This window comes from Triticum aestivum, chromosome 2D (genome assembly GCF_018294505.1).
Source record: "Triticum aestivum cultivar Chinese Spring chromosome 2D, IWGSC CS RefSeq v2.1, whole genome shotgun sequence".
NCBI classification, from domain to species: domain Eukaryota; kingdom Viridiplantae; phylum Streptophyta; class Magnoliopsida; order Poales; family Poaceae; genus Triticum; species Triticum aestivum.
This window is the reverse complement of record NC_057799.1, coordinates 91,496,109-91,511,150: the sequence shown is the minus strand read 5'-3', so window position 1 is coordinate 91,511,150 and position 15,042 is coordinate 91,496,109.

Sequence of the window (15,042 nt, the reverse complement as noted above, 5' to 3'; positions counted from 1 at the left end):
CTTACAAAAGTGGACAGAGGGAGTAGAAGAAATCTCATACCATTCTCGTTCAGGTATGGGCCGTGCTTGAGCCCTTGAGTGGAAGAACTTACTGGCTGGGTCTTGGAATGGTCGCATGGCGCGCTTGAGGGGGAGGTGGGCGACTGTTTTAAGTTTTTTTTTCTTTTTTTTTTTGCGAGAGATGTCTGTTTTAAGTTTATGAGGACCGTATCTTAACAAATCAGCTAAATAAAAGGCAAAACAAACCAATCCGCAAATCAGGGTTGACGCTGCTACTCTATATAGAATCAGTTGGATGAGAGAGAAAAGAAACTCTAGCAAACATCCATTAGTCACCGTATATATCCGTCAGGCACAAAGTAGCTCGCCATGCCGTCGCCGGCATGGGCAACAGCCGCTGCCGGAGCCGAAGCGCCCAGCGAGTTCCACCTGTTCGAGGTCGTCGGCTACTCCCGCGCCAAAGATTTACCAACTGGCATGGCAATAGAGTCTTCCCCATTCATGCTGGGCGGTTATCGTTGGGTTATCGAGATCTTCCCCAATGGTAGAGTCCCGGAGGACGCCGATTTCATGGCTCTCTCTTTCACTCTCATCCAGGATGTCACGCGCCCTCTGAAAGTGCACGCCCTGTTCACTTTCGTCGACCAGGTTGCATATCATGATCCTAGAGTTGTTCGTACAAATCCGATAACTCATGTGCCTAGCAGAGTCTGCATGGGCTGCCCCAGGTACATTGCGAGGGAGGCCTTCGAAAGGTCTGAGCATCTCAAGGACGATTGCTTCACCGTCCGGTGGGAACTCATCATCGTCGAGGATGGGCTTCAGCAATAGAGCTAACGCCAGAGATTGCGCAAGATGCAACCGATCGGTCGTCTATGCGCGCGTTGATGTCCGGGTTTAGGTTGAGTAATAATTTTATGTACATCAGGATACAGAGTTTGTGGAATTCATGCATCAGGATTTGTACAAACCGCAACAATGAAAGTATTGTCGACTTGCAGCAGCAGTATTTCCTATCTCTGATCTAACTCAGCAATTTGCTTGCTGTTACTGTATCATGTCTGTGTTTTCATATCTATGATACAAATCCTGTCCACTTTTACAGAGAAACTCGTTAGAATATCAGTTAGTCGAAGCCTTGCTTTTGATTCCTAAAAGCATCGAACCGAACCCATATAATGCTTTAGAACTGTAAAAAAAAATGTTTTTCTCTTCTAAACTGCACCTAACCAATCCCTTACAAGAGCATCTCTAGCAGACCCCCTATTCTGCGAAACTGTAAACTGTGTTTATAGTTCGCGCGAGGACGTCTATACAGGCTTAAAATTGCCGTGGCAGATCAGAAATCGTATCCAAAACCATAAAATTTAAAAAACATGTTTTGCGCGAGAAATTTAAGCAATAGATCACCGGAGCATAGATCGTTCTTCTTCACATAGAGGCAGGTCGTTCGTACACAACATAGATATATTATATAAAAGCTCGCCGGAGCTACGCCGGACCTACACTACCACAGCACTAGACAAAATGGAGCTCATCGGAGCTTGTGCGGTAGCTGACCAGCGGCGGCGCTCAATTGGAGTCGGAGGAGTCGAGGTCGATGAAGAAATTCACCTGCTCCGCCTTCATGAACCGCAGGTCAGCCTCCTTGGACGCGTGCGTCTGCGACGCCTGTCTGGAGGAACATGTGCTCGTACTCGAGCTCGCGGCGGCGGCGCTCTTCAGCCTCCTCCTGCTCCCTCGCCGACCGTTCCAGGATGACGCGCCCGAGGAGCTCCTCCTTCCCCGAGGGGGGGTAGTCCTCGGGGCCGATCACGCCTTGACGCGGCGGCGGTGGCGCGTCCTCCTCGAACTTGACGGCGAGCGGCTCGAGCTCCTCCGGCTCTCTCTTCACCAGAGTGAGCCACGAGCTCGAGGCGCCCACGGACGAGCACCCCGCGGCAGAGGAGCCAGAGGAGGCGTGGTGGCGGCGGGCTTGCTCGTGCTCCAACTCCTCCAGCTGGTGGCGGTCGAACGCCGACGGGCTTGCTACAGCGGTTGAGCCACCTCCGCGTGCCCCGCTTGCGCGCAGCGTCAGATCTGGCGCGACGGTGGCGCTCCGCCTCATCCCCGGAGCTACCATAACCATCCATGGCTTTTTGCGGCTCGCTGGCGGCGAGAAATCGGGCGGAGGAGGAGGGGAATCGCGGCGGAGGCGGATAGGGTTTGACCCGTATCCATGCAGTGAAACCGCATATATACCGGTGCGGTGAGAGTTTTTGCGGGCCGCGGCAAATTATTTACGGGCCGGGCCATGGATGCGGTTTCTATTTTGGTTAGAAAAATGGGCCGAACCCGTATACTCGTCGGAATTATACGGGTTCGGCCCTTTTACGGGGTCTGCTAAAGATGCTCTAAGACCAGGTAGGAATCAAGTTTTCTCCTTTTTTTCATGTTTCCCCAGGTGCCTGACGATTTACAAGGTTTTGACGCGTGTAATTCTGAGGAGCAGAGAGTGTACGATGCTTGGGTGGACATTGCAATTTATGTGGCAATACGGTTGAGTATATAACAAAAAACTACCGCATTACAGGCTATGTCTACAGAAAACTACCATTTTGTTATTTTTCAGAAAACTACCACAAATTTGGTTGGCTGTTCCAAAAAACCCAAGTGATTGAACCATTAAGTTTTAAGTGAAATTATGACAGCTCGGGTCCACTCGTCAGGTTGACTGTTATCCTTGACCATTAGGTTGACCATTAATAGGTTATGACAGGTGGGCCCCACATATTTTTGAAGTGCATTCAGGTCCCTATAGAAAAAATAAAAGCAATCAGGTCCCTGTTGAAGGAAATATGCCCTAGAGGCAATAATAAAGTTGTTATTTTATATTTCCTTATATCATGATAAATGTTTATTATTCATGCTAGAATTGTATTAACCGGAAACTTGATACATGTGTGGATACATAGACAAAACTCCGTGTCCCTAGTAAGCCTCTACTAGACTAGCTCGTTAATCAAAGATGTTAAGTTTCCTAACCATAGACATGTGTTGTCATTTGATGAACGGGATCACATCATTAGGAGAATGATGTGATGGACAAGACCCATCCGTTAGCTTAGCATAATGATCGTTCAGTTTTATTGCTATAGCTTTCTTCATGTCATATACATATTCCTTTGACTATGAGATTATGCAACTCCCGGATACCGGAGGAATGCCTTATGTGCTATCAAACGCCACAACGTAACTGGGTGATTATAAAGATGCTCTACAGGTATCTCCGAAGGTGTTTGTTGGGTTGGCATAGATCGAGATTAGGATTTTGTCACTCCGAGTATCGAAGAGGTATCTCTGGGCCCTCTCGGTAATGCACATCATAATAAGCCTTGCAAGCAATATGACTAATGAGTTAGTTGCGGGATGATGCATTACGGAACGATTAAAGAGACTTGCCGATAACGAAATTGAACTAGGTATGAAGATACCGACGATCGAATCTCGGGCAAGTAACATACCGATGACAAAGGAAATACTGTATGTTCCCATTACGGTACGACCGATAAAGATCTTCATAGAATATGTGGGAACCAATATCAGCATCCAGGTTCCGTTGTTGGTTATTGACCGGAGAAGTGTCTCGGTCATGTCTACATAGTTCTCGAACCCGTAGGGTCCGCACGCTTAACGTTCGATAGCGATTTTGTATTATATGAGTTATGTGATTTGTTGACCGAATTTTGTTTGGAGTCCCGGATGAGATCACGGACATGACGACGAGTCTCTAAATGGTCAAGAGGTAAATACTCATATATAGTGCAATAGTCTTCGGACACCAGAAGTGTTCCGGGCACCCCCCCCAACCGGCAAAGATATGGGCCTTATTGGGCCAAGGGCGGGACGGACCAGCCCCTAGTGGGCTGGTGCGCCCCCATATAGGCCGAATAGGAGAAGGAAGGAGGGGAAGGGAGAAAGGAAAGGGGAGGATTCGGCCTCCCGCTTTCCTTCTCTCCCCCCCTCTCTTTCCTTCCCTCTCTGACACTTATGGAAGGGGAGGAGGCCGACTTGTGGGAAGCGCCCAAGTAGGATTACTCCTACTTGGGGGGGGGGGGGGGGCTTGCTGCCCCTCTCCCTCTCCCACCTATATATATGTGGGGGGCACCGCTAGAACACACAACATAGATTCCTAGCCATGTGCGGCACCCCCCCACGGTTTACGCTTCCGGTCATATTCACGTAGTGCTTAGGCGAAGCCCTGCGTAGATCACTTCACCATCACCGTCACCACGCCGTCATGCTGACGGAACTCTCCCTCGACACTTTGCTGGATCAAGAGTTCGAGGGACGTCATCGAGCTGAACGTGTGCAGAACTCGAAGGTGTCGTACGTTCGGTGCTTGATCGGTCGGAACGAGAAGAAGTTTGACTACATCAACCGCGTTGTCAAAGGCTTCCGCTTTCGGTCTACGAGGGTACGTGGACACACTTTCCCCCTCTCGTTGCTAAGCATCTCCTAGATAGATCTTGCGCGAGCGTAGAATTTTTTTGAAATTGCATATGTTTCCCAACACCTGTAATTTTATTAAAAAAGCAATCGGGTCCCTACAAAAAAGTATAAAGAGCAATCGGGTCCCCGCTGGCGAGCTCATCGCCGGAGCCGACGAAGGTACCCTGTGCACGTCGTCCGGCCTTGCTCTCTGGAGGCGGAGCTCGAGGGTGTTCCGGCTGCTGCACACGGCGGAGCCGCTGCTCCTGCTGCTACATGCGGTGGCTCCCGCTCCTCCCGCTCTTCCATTGTTCATGGCTGACCACAGCAGGTGACAATGGCACGGCGGGGAATGGTGGAGTGAAGGGAGGCGGTGGTGGGTCAACCACACCCTGCGACGACGCGTCCGCTTTGCCAGCGCTGCCGCCGTTGCCGATGCAACGGCATCGTCAGAAGCAGGTGTTGCACGGGGGTAATGCTAATGGCAGCAACGGCGATGGGCCGTTTTCATCTAGCTCGGCGTCACAGAGTTTCATGCAGTGGCGGCAGCCGGTGCACCACCGGCCGCACGCGGCCTCATCGGCGTCAGTGGCGGAAGGTGGCGGCCACGCGGTGGCTCGCAGCGCGGTGGAGAAGTTCCCCTCGGGGGAGGTGGTGCCGGGCATGGCTGCTCCGGTCTTGGTTCTGCTCGGCCGTGGCGGCGCCGACTGGCTCGGGAGAGAAAGAAGAAGGTAAGGAGAGAAAGAGGAGAAGAGAGGAGAGGAGAGGAAGAAGAGATGGCTTACATGTGGGCCTCACTTGTAAGATAACAGTCAAACAGACAGTCAACAAATGGTTTGCTTTGGAGCGGGGTTGACCTGCCATACTTTGAATTAATTCTAAACCACATGATAATTTGGGTTTTTTGTAACAGCAAACCAAATTTGTGGTAGCTTTTTGAAAGGTTAAAAAAATGGGTAGTTTTTTATAGACATAGCCTGTAATGTTAAATTTTTTTTTTTGCTATATACTCAATACGGTTTGTTCCTATCTTCTCGTTTCTTCTCCGCGTGTCCGGTTTTCTCTGCAAGGCTTCCCTCCCGCAGCCCACCGCTTCGCCGCCGTATGCAGCTATAAATGGGTTCGCTTCCTTCCCCCGGCCTCTCGCACCAGCGTCTCCTGCTCTCAATTCCAGCAGCGCCCACACCCAACTTCATGTCGGCCACTGCCTTGCTGTGGCCCACCACCGGCGACCCATCTCCTTCCCGGCACCTTCTCTATCTCCTCTCCCCACAACCAAATCGGGGTGGACTCAAGAAAAAAAAAACCAAATCGGGGCACACGCAGGAGCCATGGGATTTGCGTGTTGAGGCCACGATGCGGCGCGGTTCCATGCAACAACTTAGGCACGGCTAATATACTCACGACGTTAGCCTCCATGGGGCAAATTTGGTGTTTTGACCCTTTTAACAAAGTTCAGCCGGATCTGATCCTTATCCCAAAATATTTTGGGATCTGATACTTTTTCTATCGTCGTAGTTCTGGCGGTAGGGTAACACTGCCTACTGCTATGGTCTTCGGCGATAGAAAATTTAACTGCGTTATAATATCGTTCTAACATGAAAATATTCTATCGTCAAAATCCTTCACGGTAGACCTATGTCCTATCACCAGGGTCTTTGGCGGTAAAGTCTGCCACTATCTTCCATTTAAAATGTGGTCGTAGTGCATGCCGGCTGGGCACTGGCGTTTTGCCATTATGTGGTTGCCTGCTGCCTGCCTAGCTTTGTGAAACTAGCTAGCGGCTAGCCTGCTGCCTGTCTAGCTAGCTAGCTAGCTGTGCAGTACATCCATTGTTTAATTTTGTGGTAGTATGAGCTACTTCCTTTGTCTTAAAATATAAAAACGTTTTTAACACTATATTAATGTTAAAAAAGTTCTTATATTATGGGACGAAGGGAGTAAGATTTGGTACTACTAATGATGTATGTGGGAGAAAAGATGGATACTGGATGTTGGCATGCACTCACACAAACCGGTGCCATGCGGTCACATGCATTTTGTACTGCGAATATCCTACCGTCGTAGCCATTGGCAGTAGGGTTATACAACCTACCGCCAAAGACTATAGCGGTAGGCTATTTTTCACGTTAAATGGCTATAACGACAGAGTTAAGTCCTACCGCCACAGATCTTGGCGGTATGTTGTGTAACCCTACCGCCAACGACTACGGCGGTAGGAAAAAGGGTCAGATCTCGAAATATTTTTGGATAAGGGTCAGAGCCGGCTAAATTTTGTCCAAAGGATCAAAACACAAAATTTAGCCCCCCCCCCCCATGGTCACCGTTGCAACCCCAACGCAGCCCCGTACACGCCCATGACCGCCCCTGTCGGCGGCGACTTCTCGCACTTTGGCCAGGGTTGCGGAGGTTACGGTGGAGGCATGGGCTAAGGCGGTGGACCTGGTGGATTCCGTGGCGGTGGGAGTAGAGGCGGCAACGGGAGGGGCGGGTTGGATTTGCTCTTTGTTTCATGTCTTTGTGGCGGGCCATGCTCAGATGCTCTGCGTGGTGCTCGGCGTCCTGGCCTCTGTGTCGCCGTCTCGCGGGTCTTTTGGTCTATCTCCTCACTGTCTCCCGGTCCCAGATGGCCGTCATGCTTCGTTCGTGTCGGCTGGTCGTCGCTCTGTGATTGGTTCTTCATCTGCCGATTCCGCTTCTTTAGGCACAAGCGTTTTGGTTTTCCTTGATTTAAATTCTGGTTGATGTGTTTTTATTCTTTTTGTAGTCGTCTTTTTTTAATTGTTTGTTCTTGCTATTTGCTGGTCCTGTGGTTTCTTCGCCAGATTTGGATCCTGATGAAGTTTGTTGGCGGCGCCAGGAAATCCGTCGTGGGAAGGATTGTATGTGGTCTTAGAGGACGAGAATGTGTACATGGTTCTGAAACCTCATGTAAATATATTTTGCTTCAATATATAGATATTATCTACATGTTTAGTTCGTCATTAGCCTAGTTGTCAAGAACGTCGCTCAGTTCAAGTATATACCGCCTCTTACTATCCTGTGTGTTGCTGCTCTTACTATCTGGACTGGACTAACAATGTTAGTGATGCCTTTTAACTTTTGAGTGCTAAGAAACATTGCAGGAATTAAAATATCTCTTTGTGGCTTCTTGAAACTTGACTAATTTTCAGTCTTGGTATATTTAGCTTTTTCATGTTGTACAGCCATCAAGAATGTCGCTTGATTCGAGTTCGTCTCTATATCCACAAAATTCCGTAGGTGCTGCTCATCTTCCTCTAGCGACTCTGTCTACAAATATAGCAATGAATAACACAAGCCCTTATATGTTGCTGCTCTTAGAGCAACTCCAGCAGCTCCCCTAAAATTTCTCCCCTATACCTCAAAACAAGGAACTCCCATATAAAGGTACTCCCCTAAAAGTTGCTCAACTCCAGCAGTTCCCCTAAACATCTCCCTTATTCTATATTTTAAGAATATTTCATAACTACCAACGGCTAGTTTTCAGCTCTATAAATACATCAGCCTCATATCTCTCACAATCCTGATCCTGCCTCCTCTTCTACTTCTCTTTCGCCATCTCTCCACAACGAAATGAGTCGCCATCGAAGCTTGGCCCGGCAATTTTGCGAAGATTCCTCCTCCGAAGATGAGGAACTCGTGATGGTAGCAGAGGAAGAACAAGCCCGGGTGGATGCTCCACGACATGGAGGTTCACAACCGGGACGTCAATCTCTTCAGCACGATTTTGCGGAACGCTTTCAAAGCCTCCACAAGAACTATTTTGCACAATATTGTACCTTCAAGGCAAGGATGTTTCGCAATAGGTATGAAACTGGTGCATCTGTTTCATTTTCACCATAGTAGTCGCTCATCATGTGTCATTTAAGTTTTTCTTCACACGTATAGAATGCACCATCCTCTTTTTCTGGGCATAGCTAGTGCTATAGAGGTACATGATAGCTATTTTTCCCTGAGAAGAAATAGTGCTGGTGTTCCTGGTTTACATCCTTATCAAAAGTTGACCTCAGTATTTCGAATCCTAGCTTATTGACACCTTTTACCTCTTACCATCTACGCTCGACTTAACGATGAGGGAGGGTTTGGGCGAGCTGCTGAACTTCCTCTTACTATTACGCTCGACTAACAACGCTATTGATGCCTTTTTGCTCTTGAGGGCTAACATACATTGCAGGGAACAAAAGTATCGCTTTGTTGCCTTAATGTTCACTAATTTTCAGTCTTGGTACAAGCAATTTTTTTGGGGTAAAATGTTGTTAAAATGTCTGATGCTACCTTCGTAAAATCTTAAAATGATATACGGGCTCAGTCTCTCGGGGGTGCTCATAGAGATAGGGTGTGGGTCTGTGCGTTTATAGGGGTTAGTGTATGCGCGTTTATATAAGCGCTCGCGTCTAAACTGTGTTAAAAAAAGGGCCAGTTCATGTGGAAATCGTGTCAATTTGTGCTCCTATGTGTTGTGGGGTCTAATAATGTGCATTAATTAAATACTAGGAAAATTATTATTATCGATTTTAAAATAATTTGTTAGTGTACACAAGAACAGAGACAACCAACTGCTTCAGTTTTCGTTAGCCATATGATTTATTTTATATGTCATATTACCACCAAACTTGCACGTATATATAGTGATGTAGATGATATATCACTATCTTTTTTATTAGAAGGTAGAATGCCTCTACGACACATATTACAGATTGTCACTGCATCTGTCTACAGAGAGCAGGGATTATCAAGCAAAGCAAAGCAAAGAATAAGCTCACGCACAGAACGAGGACATGAGGAGTGAGAAGATGCAGGCGGTTGAATCTTGCTGTTACATGGACACAGAGAATTATTATACTCCCTCTGTTACTAAATATAAGTCTTTTTAGATTTTCCACTATGGACTGTATACAGAGCAAAACGAGTGAATCTACACTCTAAAATACATCTATATACATCCGTATGTAGTTTATATTAGAATCTCTAAAAAGACATATATTTAAAAACGGATGGAGTAGGAACTACCAAGTCATGCAGGATACTCATTATCCTAAGAGCTTATAATTATATAGACCCACTAGTAGAAAACAGGGCTTTGGTTCGGCCAGAAAAAAGCATTAATCCCGGTTGCATTACAAACCGGGACTAATATGAGCATTAGTCCCGGTTCGAGCGGCTAGGGCACCGTACAGGCATTAGTCTCGGTTCAAATGGGACCTTTAGTCCCGGTTGGTGCCACCAACCGGGACTAAAGGGTGCGATGCCCATTAGTACCAGTTCGTGGCACCAACCGGTACTAAAGGTTAGACCTTTAGTCCCGATTCGAGCCACCAACCGGTACTAATGGAGTTTGAGGCACTAGTACCGGTTCATGGCACGAACCGGTACTAAAGGTCCCATTTTCAAACTCTACCCCTCCTGTGGATCGCCTTTTCAGTTTTGTAAAAAGCAAAAGAAAATGATAAAAACTTAAAAAATTATAATCCTTCCAGATATAGTTATGTTACTACATGTACTAGTTAGGAAAATTTAAAAAGTTAAATTTCGACATGTTTTGCAAAAAGTGTAGGGAAAATGTAAAACGGCTATAACTTTTGCATACGATGTCAGAAAAAAACGTATAATATATCAAAATGTTCAGCACGAAAATCCGCATCCGATTTTGATTGCCTATGGCCTGTTTGCAAATTTTTAGAATCCTCAAATTCTAAAAGGGAAAAAAGTTATGCTCAAATTTCTGTTTTTTTTTGAATTTTTGTTAAATCTGGTCAAACTATGGTCAAACTACTTATTCAAGAAGTATTAGTGTTACTAAATAATTATTCAAGAATATTAGTGTTACTAAATAATTATTTCAGTTTTTTTGAATTTTGGTCAAATCTGGTCAAACTGTGGTCAAACAATGGTCAAACTAATTATTCAAGAAATATTAGTGTTAGTAAATAATTATTTCAGTTTTTTTGAATTTTGGTCAAATCTGGTCAAACTGTGGTCAAACTACTTATTTAAGAAATATTAGTGTTACTAAATAATTATTGTTTTTTAGAACAATAGTTTCAAACTCAAACAGTGAAATGTGTGACTTCATGCTCAAGCTAAATTCCTGAGGGTTAATAGGATTGACATCTTAGTATTATCAGGAAAACAACAAGTGCAGACTTGGAAACGAGGAAGAATAGAACCCGGAAGTTAAGCGTGCTCAGGCTGGAGTAGTGAGAGGATGGGTGACCGTACGGGAAGTTAGATGTTTTGGAATGATGAGGGGTGATTAGAGATTAGAGGTTAAATTGAGCAGTGATGAGGGGTGATTAGAGATCAGAGGTTAAAATAATTCAAAAAAAATCATAAAATTTCCTTTAGTACCGGTTGGTATTACCAATCGGGACTAAAGGTGGACCTACAGGCAGCGGCCACGTGAAGGGCCTTTATTCCCGGTTTGTGTAAGAACCGGGACTAAAGGGGGAGGCTTTAGTAACGACCCTTGAGTCCCAGTTCCAGAACCGGGACTAAAGGCCCTTTTTCTACTAGTGACCATATCCCTGCAGCATATCTATAATCTATAATATCAAAATAGTTGATCCCCAATAACTTATTTTTCTCAGCATGCAAGCATGCCACCTCACCATACAATCATGCATATGCATGGGAAAAGGCCCACCTAAACATGCAACCTTGAATGAAAAATAGTCTACCACAACCATGCATGCAAAAGTGTTTTCCACTTTATTATACAACTTATATTCAATAAATAATTTAAAATTATACAATAATCGAATGCAATAAATCATATATGTACTTTTAGTTTTTGTTCTCATTTTGTTAACTCAAATATTCATATTCCATACAACAAAATTTTATTAAAATATTGCAAACTATTCATGCAGCAAATATTTTACAACTATACAACAATCAAATGCTCTAAATCATATGCATTTTATATTTCGGTTCTCATGTTATTAACTTAAATATTCATATACCATACAACAAAATCTCATTAGAATATAGTGCAACCAATTCTCGCAGCAACACGTGGGGTATCATCTTGTTTGTGAAGATATTTAGGCCCTGTATTAAGCCGGGGATGTAAAAATCACAAAGTAACCAAATGAAACCCTCTTTAAAAGGTCATGAGAGCATATTCCAAAAATTATGAGGTGTGAAGAGATATAGATAAAAAATTAGTTTCTTGCACATGGCTCGGCTCTCGCAAAGGAGTGGTTTCGGCATGACACAACGACACACACTTACCATGCAGACGGAACGCACAAGAAGAACAAAGGTACTAAAGAAGATTTGTATCCAGTTCTGGCATCATTCCAGCCTGTCGCTAGCCAACATGCACCTCCAACAACGACACCGACAGTGTGTATGCTAGCAGCAGTGGTGCATCCTCGGATATCCAAAGAAATAGTTTATTATCGCCATGTGCCATTTCGTCACTTATATGAACCCGACATAAGCTCGAGTATGTAGATACCTAGTCTTGCATCTACGACTAACTCAAGTACTGCATGATGGTTCTATTTTTCTGATCATGGTTATAACTTAAGTGTAACGATGAAATGATGATGTTGGCAACTTCGCGGGTCAACACTTGTGTTGAATTCACCCATATGTTATTGATCATTGATCAGAAGGAGTTTTTAGGTAATGTCTATATTTCACCGAACCTTCAGGGTCACACTTAAGGATTATCAATCTGTTGAGTACTAGATGGTGAGGATCTTGGGAGAAAGTCGCCGGAAGAGTTTTGGAGACAGCGGAACTAGATTCAAGAGAAAACCGAAAGTGTTTCGGAGTTCCGAAAGTATTTCACAGAAAACCGGATAAAATCGGATGAGCGGAAAGGTCCGGGAAGAGAAACATTTATGTAGGACGGCTCTCCCGAAGCCCCTTAGATTTATATGGCGCCACATGGGGCAGCCACTTGGCTTAGGCCAAGTGGGGCAACCCCCCTCTTGGGCTTGGGGTGGTGTGGGGCCAAGCCCCTTGACTGCTAGGGTTTCTTGGGTGTCGCCCCTTGGGGCTGCCAATCCTAGATGGGGCACACCGCATAGGGAGAAGCCCCTCCTCCAAGCTAGCCTCCTCTCCGGCATATTACAAATAGAAGGGATCGTATCCCCAAAGTGCACACAAATTTTTGGTGCCTTGAGCTATGCCCCCCTCTCTTTAGTCTCTCCAACGGAAAGGTTTCTCCATGTAGTAAGGCTGCTCTATCCCCTTCTAGTTCTCCGGTGGCGTCTAGTTCTAGACGGCGAAGTGCTCCTCCTCACTGATCTCGTATGTCTAAAACCCGTAGACAGATGGTGTTTTCGATCTTTGTTCGAAGGATTATCCAAGTGACAAAATACTCAGTGGTTTGGAGGTTGTAAATCCTAACCACGGGAATCTGCATCAATGGATCTTCATGAACTCTTCTTCTAATGTGAGTTGGTAACGATTATATCTAATCTGTGTAATGTTCCTGGGAACTTGATTCTTTAGGCGGATATGTTTGGTTTTCTACTGCGTTTTCCAACACCATGAATGCTATGTGTCGCTCTGTGCTCACTAGCGGAGCTAGGGTATTGGACCGACCCATTTATTGGAGTTACCGAACAAGAACAAAAGCTGATTTATTCAAACATCTCGAACCTTCCACCCGGATTTGGGAAGGTTCCGCATAGTTTTTTCTTTCTTTTAACTATATTTCCTCTTAGGGTTTTTTTCCGGTTTCCTTTTGTTTTTATCATTTTCTGTTTATTTTTCTTTTCTGCTTTTTCTTCTCTTTTTTTATTTTATTTAGAAAAAAGTCCATTTTACTACCCTGAATAAAGTTGGTTGTTCACTTTACCCCCTGACCTTTTTTTTGTTCCTTTACCCCCCTAAACAATTCCATACCGGACAAAAAAACACCTGAGTGGTTTGCCCAGACCGGAAGCTAATGTGGGCACGGTCAAAGGTGGTATTTGACCTGGAGGTGGGCCCCCCTCGTTAGGTGGCCATGTGCTGGAGCTGGATGGGGCTGGGCGCGATGCGGGACGTCGGCGGCGGGACTCGCCGGATCCCGCCGGATCCGGGCGAGGGGCGGCGCAGGGGCACGGATCCGGACGCGGGGAGGTAGCAGGACACCGCAAGGACGACCGGCGTCGTGTGGCTGCGAGGCGGTCGGCCCTGGCGTTCGAGCGTCGGCGCGAAGGGCTCCATGGCGCTGTTAACGGCGACGGCGACTGCGGTCGGCGGGCAGGGGAGGCCGGCGGACAACGGGAATGGATGGATCCGGACATGGGGGTTCGGACCCGGGCAGTGGCGTCGCTCGGAGGTCGCCGGACGGAGCAAATCGACGGCGGCGGCGCCATGACCGACGGAAGAAGCTCCTGTGCGAGAGAGGAATTAGAGAGAGACAGGAGAGTCAGGGAGGAAGAGGAGGGAGAAGGGCAGGGCGGCGCAGGGCTGGCCTAGGCTCGGGCGGCGACGCTCCGGCGGCCGGCCGGCGTCGGGACGGAGCGGGGGCAGCGGCGAGGCCAATGAAGCGGCAGCTCTATCTCAGCCGTGCCTGACAAGTGGGCCCCACCTAGGTCAAAACCACCGTTGACTTGAGCCACGTCAGCAGTAGGGGGAGACAAACCAGCCAGGGGGGTATTTCGTCCGGTATGATTTTGTTTGGGGGCTAAAAGGAGCAGAAAAATAGATCAGGGGTTAAAGTGAACCACCAACTTTATTCAGGTTAGTAAAATGGACTTTTTTCTTTTATTTATTTATTGTGAACTTTTTTGTTTAATTTAAGATTTTCCAACATTTGTCAAATTTATAAATTTTATAAAATTTTATGAACATTTTTCAAATTCAAGAGTAGTTTTCTGATGGGAAACGCATCGATTCTGCCGGCGGATCGCACACGAGCATCCACCGTCCCCTCCGTGCAACGCGTATCTTTGCATGCTTGCTTCTGCATTTTTTCTGCAACATCATCTGTGTTGCAAATTTTCCTTCTACAATAACACCCATGTTGCAAAAAGGTGAAGACAAAAAAAATCTGTAACTTTTTACCGCAACACCATATGTGTTCCCAATTTTATTCCACAACATCCATGTTGCGAAAAAATGAACACAAAAAATTCTCCTTTTTTTGTGCAACATCGTCCGTGTTGCAAAACATTCTTCCGCAACAACCCATGTTGCAAAAAAAGTAAAGACGAAAAAAATGCAGATCCATTCAGGATTGTATTGCTTGGACTCTAGAATACATACATAAATGTCATGCCTCCAAGAAACCAATTCTAATTTTGAAACTGGATTTTGCAGCCTTTGATACAGTGGAGCATGAATTAATTCTGCAGATGTTGTGAAATAAAGGCTTTGACAATAAATGGATTTTCTGGATAAAGGAGTTGTTGGCCTCTGGTACATCCTTTGTCCTGCTAAATAGTGTTCCTAGAAAACAGTTTGTGTAAGAAAAGGGTAAGACTGGGTGATCCCTTGTCACCTATGCTCTTTGTTATTGTTGTTGATCTTTTGCAGACTGTCACAAATGATATGCTCAGGAGAGGTGGACTAACACTGCCAATCAAGACCAATGATTCTGAA